A 7,863-nucleotide genomic window follows, 5' to 3' on the forward strand; every position below is an offset into this window, starting at 1 on the left:
AACTTCTCCTAGAAGCGTTTCTCAATTATCACACGTGTGGGTGTTGTGTCACGGTGAAGTGATTGGCATATTGTGTAAACTAGACACCTAGAGATTAACTAATTAAGTGATCAGTTCTGGGTTGTTATTATTGTTGTTATTAATTAACTACTACGGCTGTACGTTTGTCAGCGTAGGTTAATACAGATTCCAAAGTGTATTGTGTTTTTGTTGTGTTTTCTAGTGAACTAAACGTGCTATAATAATATATACTTTATATAAGATCGTATCTCTGATCATACCTAGACGAGCCAAAGCGGTTTTGAACTGCCTGTTACAGAGATTTCTAATAGATATACAGTTAGGAGAGATATTTGGATAATCGTGTTTTATTCAGTTACGGGAATTATAGAACCCCCGTGACAATGTGCTTTCCTGTATGTGGGAAGGTGCATATCAGGGTTGAACATTAACATGAAAACAATGGCCGCCAGCAGGGCCAGTTGAAGAAACATCTTACTGGCCCTTCTCAAATTCAACTAGCCCTCCAATTATAACATTGAAATTTAACTGCACAGCCAAAGTAAAAACTAGAAAGTTCTTTGTTGATTAATAACCATGTACTCACTGTATTTAGTACGTTTGCCTAAAGAGAAAACTGATGAATTGGCATGTATCTTTCATAATGAATAAAGTTAAAATCCATATAAAAACATGTTACGTTTTAAACCCATAGCAACTCAAAAAAAAAAGTGAAAAAGAAATCCAGTATAAATAAAAATATTTATTAAAAATTACCATTAAACTATACAGATTAAATCTCATTTTGATACAGGGATGAAGACAAAATGCCAGAACAGTCAAGGAGAGATACGGCCCTGGGCCCTGTTCCACGAAACGATCTCAGCCCTACGATCACTGTAACTGCACAGCTAACATATGCACTTAAGGTGATCTTAGCGCTAAGATAGTGTTGTGGAACGGGGCCCTGGTCATGCATTACGGTTCCGTCGTTCAGATTACTTTGGATGTTACATCAATTGCCGTTAGACCTGAAGGTTTAACCTATGCAGTTTGCTGGTAATTTGTAAAAAAAAAAAAAAGAAAGAAAAAAAAAAGAAGAAGAAAAAACCCATTATAAAATAAAAAAACCCCAACAAAAAACAAAAACAAAAACAAACACGTTATTCGATATGGTATGGGTTTAAAACTTAATAAATTTATGTTTTTATATGAATTTTATCTTTGTTCGTTAAGAAGTTAGATGCCAATTCATCGGTTCCCTTTTGACGCAAACGGACAATAGCCTCAACATTAATATTATCTGCCTTAGTAAGATGTAATAATGCGTGCGTGCGTGCGTGTATGTGTGTTTAATCTGGATATTGTAACTGCTGCAGTAGTAGACTACAAATAAAATAAATATTGAAAGAAAAATAAACCTGTGCAACCCCCCCAAACCCCCCCCCCCCCCAAAAACAAAACCCAAAAAACAAAACAAAAAACAACAACAAACAAACAAACAAAACAAAACAAAAAACCCCACCACAAAATACGATATATTCTGTTATCATATTACAAATCATAAAAGTGTACTTGTTGTTTCTTACAGTAATCTTTGTCAAGAAGTAGGTCTACTAGATAATTATGGTGTATCCAGTGCATTCCAATAAGCCGATTACTTCCAGATTAATACATGCAGTGTCTGCAATATGTTTTAAGCTTTATTTTTAGAAAGACCCGACCCTAAACCACAGAAGCTGTCTGGCGCTGTCAAAATATAGAGCATGTTCTGTCAATACAGGTCGCCATGAGCGACCGGTAATTGTCAACCCTGACATATAAAAGATCCCTTGCTGCATTAGAAAAGAATTAGCGGGTTTCCTCTGATGACTACAAGTCAGAATTACCAAATGTTTGACATCCAATAGCCGATTATTAATTAATCAATATGTTCTAGTCGTGTCGTTAAACAAAACAAACTTTATGTTTGTATAATGCAGATAAGTTGTAAAAAAAAACCCAACATAAAGCAATAAATCAGAAATTTGAAAGAAAACATATATAGATAACAACGCACTGCTGCAGACGATAAAATTGTTTTTGGCCTCACACATTGTCTGACGCCATTGCTGAGACTAAACCTATGACACCAGTTCGCCCGCAGTTTCTAGACCACCGCGATAGCTATCTGGACACCGAGACATTCTTACAAATAATGTTCAGTTCACAGATGAATACCATGTTCGGACATGTAGGGTGCATACAACCAAATCAAATCCCATAGACGACAATAGTAACGTGTTTGGCTAAAACTCATACCCGCAGAAAAAATCTTCATAACCACCACGGATATAAATACTACCACCCCTCACCCTTAAATTGAATAAGGAAAAAATGGGTGCTAAGCTGCTCATTTCAGAGATAACAGATAGAGTCTATAACTACCCTAGTTCCGCATAGAATTTGGGTACTTGTTTTCACAGGTGCCCCACATATGTTTCAAGCACAAGGCTACTTAACACAGTGGTATTAGATGAAATATAATTGCATACATTTTTTTGCCCAGCCAACGCTCTCACATATATGACCAGTCGCAGGACTTGTGGAGTTAACTGCTCTGTCAGAAGTTGGGTATACCTTGAACGTTGACCCAGATGTACGTTATTTGGTTTAGAACTACCTGTACTCAAAATAATTTGTTTACGACATGTAATTTCTGTTGTTTGGTTGCTCGCTGTAGTTTCCTTATTTTCTGTCACCGGATCTTGTTTCGCGTGGTACGGTGACGCATACGATAGCATACAACGGCTTCTGTTGCATTAACCCACTTTACGTGTAACATAGTGAAAACAGCATCTCATTGACTCAGTCGAAGAACTTCAAAATCTCCGAATACAGCTGGGGGCGGGACTTAGCTCAGTCGGTGGATCCGTTCATCTGATTGGGTTTGTTCTCGTTCCATCCAATACACCACAACTGGTCAAAGGCCGTGTTATGTGCTTTCCTGTTGTCACAAGTGATTGAATAACTAAAAGAAACACTAATCCAAATAAATTATATTACATTTATTTACAGCACACAAATAACAATCACATTCATTCTCCACTCCTACTTACTAACCCTAATTATATCCCTCTCACATACCACTAATCACCAGCACTCCCTCAACACTCACACTTCTCATATATAATAAACATACATTATCACCACTTTACACATAATTTCATATAAAAATATCACGTATCACAACACACAAAAATATACTAAAACCACACAGTTCAATATAAAATGTTTCAGTTCATACCACAATCCTTATGATTCACTTCCTCGTGATCAACTTTTATATACATATTTTGTTCTAACTAAATTATGTACTAACATTAGTTAGCACCCTCCATTTCAAATCAGCTCTAAATACTACAGCCATATTTACACAATATGTTTCTGCTGCACAATAACAATACACTTGTTATTCACCGAGATGCTGCACGATAACAATACACTTGTTATTCACCACCACAACATCATGGCTAATAAGTAGCCCACATGTGGAACTTCAATTTCCACTTCAGCTGTACCCAACTTCCATGAATTAACATCAACGTCAGTTTCCTCGTCCCTTCTTCACATAATTCCGCAGCCCAATCACCTGGTCAAACTCTAACATTGCCCCTCGCTGCTCATCCCGTTGTTGGTCTCAACAGATACCACACAAGCTGCTGTAAACAATATACACTCCATTACTATCATGCAAAACCTCAATATTAAATACCCTTCATACATCAATCATTTTCATCATTTCACACATGTCCACATTATACAGGTTTCACAACGTATACGTTAATAACACGTACAACTTACTTCATGTGCATAATTCAATTCACATTATACATTTAATAAACACATAAATACATATAGCAAACAATTTCATTACTTTACACAATGTCCGCATTTCACAAGTTACACTGAGCATTTGCTAAATATATACATTTAATATAGCAAACTAAATACAGACCAAAATAACATTCAAATGTCACACCTCTGTAACACAATACATGTGTAAAATATTTAATTTACTTACGGTTAAACAATAACCCGAACTTCCACAAAGTCTCTTACACTTCTACCAAGTCTTTCCCAAACTGAATGTTCAATGATTCTCTCTCAGCGATTAATGACAAATCATCCACTCAATAGCCCAGTTCCACACTATATTCACCCAGTCAGCTTATCACTCATCTATCACTCACCCATACCACAAGCTACAATAATACAAATTGCTACCTTGCTAATTAAAGACAGCTTCACGTGTGAGATACAAGCTATGACTCATACTTCATGCTTCTCTCATTCGTATAAATTAAAATACCGTATAAATGATAAAAAATGTTATAAAATATATAACCACATATTCTCTTTCATACAATTAAAATCAGATTACCCTTGACTTGTGACACCTGTCTGTGGGAAGGTGCATATGAAATATCCCTTGCATCATTGGGAAAAAAAATAATGTGGCGGGTTTCCTTTATTGACTATGAGTCAAAATTACCAAATGTTTAACATACAATAGCGGATGATTAATAAATCATTGTGCTCTAGTGGTGTCGTAAACAAAACAAACAAACTGATTACAACTAGGCTTGTCGTCACCGGAGTAACCTTATGTGAAGGGACCAAAAAAAGAAAATTTGTTTTATTTAACGATGCCACTAGAACACAGTGATTTTTTATCTTATCATCGGCTATTGGACGTCAAACATATGGTCATTCTGACACTGTTTTTTAGAGGAAACCCGCTGTCGCCACATAGGCTACTCTGTTACGACAGGCAGCAAGAGATCTTTTAGTTGCGCTTCCCACAGGCAGGATAGCACAAACCATGGCCTTTATTGAACCAGTTATGGATCACTGGTCGATGCAAGTGGTTTACACCTACCCACTGAGCCTTGCGGAGCACTCACTCAGGGTTTGGAGTCGGTATCTGGATTAAAAATCCCATGCCTTGACTGGGATCCGAACCCAGTACCTACCAGCCTGTAGACCGATGGCCTAACTTCGACGCCACAGAGGGCGGTTGTGAAGGGACCATACCACCATTGCAACAAATGGGCGGAATTTAGTTCCATTGAAAAACAAAGTCACTTTTCGTTTATTTTAGTTTGTCAGGATCATAACTGATTCGACCACCAGCCTCGGTGGTGCACTAGTTAAGCCATCGGACTACAGGCTGGTAGGTACAGGGTTCGCAGCCCGGTACCGGCTCCAACCCACATCGAGTTCTTAAGAGCTCAGTTGGTAGGTGTAAAGCCACTACATCCTCTTCTTTCTCACTAACCACTAACCAACTAAAAACTAACCCACTGTCTTGGACAGACAGTCCAGATAGCTGAGGTATGTGCCCAGGACAGCGTGCTTGAACCTTAATTGGATATAGGCACGAAAATAAGATGAAATGAAATGACTCGACTATGAGGCTATGCAATGTAGGGGACAATATTTAAACATCTTGGTGACATTCGGAGAATGTTCCAAAAAAAGTCGTGTTAGGTGTTAAGGTGTTGTCCTTTTCAGGGTATGTTTTCCCCCAGGCAGGCAAAGGTACATACAAATATCCATGGGCCTACTGATATTAATAAAAATGTTATTGCCACTAAGGCTATATAGAAACATATAGTGCAATTAATTGTTGTCTGTGGCCAGTAGTGATCGGTCTCGGTGGTGGCGTGGTTAAGTCATCGGACATAAGGTTGGTAGGTACAGGGTTCGCAGCCCGGTACCGGCTGCCGCCCAGATCGAGTTTTAACGACTCAATGGGCAGGCATAAGACCACTACACACTTTTCTCTCTCACTAACCACTAACGCCTAACAACCAACCCACTGTCCGTGCAGCGTGGTTTAACATTAATTGGATATAAGAACGAATAATAAGGAAACAAATAGAGAGTAGTAATATGTGTTTAATTGTTTTGTTTGTTTTATTTATATACGCTAATATATTGCTAGGTTATATAGAAAACCCAAATGTGATGATATATACTTTTCAAAAAAGGTAGGGGAACCTGAAATATTAAAACATACGTTTTGACCACAGACATCCTAGTAAAGAACCACCGAAACACATTCCATAGTTTGCACATGCATCACGCAGTTGCCCCATACACGTGCGTGGGGTGTCATTCTCGATTTTGACAATTTCCAGAAATGTCCATTAATCACTGTGGAACATTATTTCTGTCAATCTTTTTCATTCTGTTGATCATACAGTTGTTATTGTTTTGATTTTAGTAATTTTGATTGTTTGAATTTGCGATTTACTGATAAAAGGGTCAACTTTAAAATTTCACTTCCGACACCAGTCCGTCCTTCAAGATCTTTGGTGGTCATAAAACCTACTGTAATACTGAACGACCAGTTGTAATGTTTGCCCAATTAATTCACTATTATCATATAACCATTCCCCACCGCTAATATACCTTACAATTATGGCAATTGTAAATTCTTATTAGAGTTCCCCTACTTTTTTGAAGAGTACATATTGGTAGGTTATGTAAAAAAAAAAAAAAAAAAAAAAAAGTGATGATATACCTAAACAGGTTGTCGATCATAATATATTACATCATCTAGTATATCGGGGTGCTTGCATTGCAGTATGAAACCACCTCTGTGGATCCATTCCACTGATTTGGGTTTTTCTCGTTTCATCCAATGCACCACAACTGTTCAAATGCCGTGGTAAGTGTTCTTCTGTCTATGGGAAGGTGCATATAAAACATCCCTTGCGTCCTTAGAAAAAATGTAGCGTGTTTCCTCTGATGACTACGTGCCAGAATTACCAACAAATGTACTCTAGTGGTGTCGTTAATTTGAGTTATTTGATAGTGTCAATATACTAGATGCTTGTGTGCTTGAAACATGGACAGGGTGTTACTAAACTGACTGTTTTTCTATTAAACAAGGGGCAGGACGCAGTCGGTCTGGGATCGATCCCCGTCGGTGGGCCCATTGGGCCATTTCTCGTTCCAGCCAGTACACCACGACTGGCATATCAAAGGCCGTGGTATGTGTTATCTTGTCTGTGGGATGGTGCATATAAAAGTGCCCTTCCTCGTAATGGAAAACAAATGTAGCGGGTTTCCTCTCTAAGACGATATGTCGCAATTACCGAATATTTGACATCCAACAGCTGATAATTAATTTTAAAAATATGAACTCGTTGTAAAGTTACACACAAAAAAACTTTTCCTTAATGGGTTTTGCTTAGATTTTCTGATCTAACGTACGTCTTTCAAACGTAAGGTCACCGCAGGCATTGAGACAATCTATAATTTAATTTCCTGCTTATACCCACACGTCCATACCCTGTGTCGTTACTTTGTGTAGAAGCTTATTGGAGTCCATTTTAAGAACAGAACATGAAAAGTACTAGTACTGTAATGTCTTTTCAAATATTTCTTTGATGATTACAAGTACAGGTAAAGATCTGTAATTTATAAATAACCCATTGGTTTGTCATTTCTTGTTATTTCAGTACATACTGATAACAACTGCGCATTATGGTTTGATGTCACTTACATAACAACAAAATGAAAGAAAGAAAGAAATGTTTTATTTAACGACGCACTCAACACATTTTATTTACGGTTATAAGGCGTCAGACATAATATGGTTAAGGACCACACAGATTTTGAGAGGAAACCCGCTGTCGCCACTACATGGGCTACTCTTTCCGATTAGCAGCAAGGGATCTTTTATTTGCGCTTCCCACAGGCAGGATAGCACAAACCATGGCCTTTGTTGAACCAGTTATGGATCACTGGTCGGTGCAAGTGGTTTACACCTACCCATTGAGCATTGCGGAACACTCATTCAGGGTTTGG

General features: G+C 37.9%; 1 long non-coding RNA gene across 1 annotated transcript; it reads right to left on the reverse strand.

Annotated features, from left to right (window-relative positions):
• Positions 1–3,032: 3,032 nt before the first annotated feature.
• Positions 3,033–4,434, reverse strand: LOC121376847. Its single transcript, XR_005958539.1, has 2 exons — positions 4,064–4,434; positions 3,033–3,701 (listed from the first exon to the last, which is right to left on the reverse strand). It is a non-coding gene; the product is annotated as an uncharacterized LOC121376847 (long non-coding RNA).
• Positions 4,435–7,863: the final 3,429 nt, after the last annotated feature.

Source organism: Gigantopelta aegis, chromosome 2 (genome assembly GCF_016097555.1).
Source record: "Gigantopelta aegis isolate Gae_Host chromosome 2, Gae_host_genome, whole genome shotgun sequence".
NCBI lineage: Eukaryota > Metazoa > Mollusca > Gastropoda > Neomphalida > Peltospiridae > Gigantopelta > Gigantopelta aegis.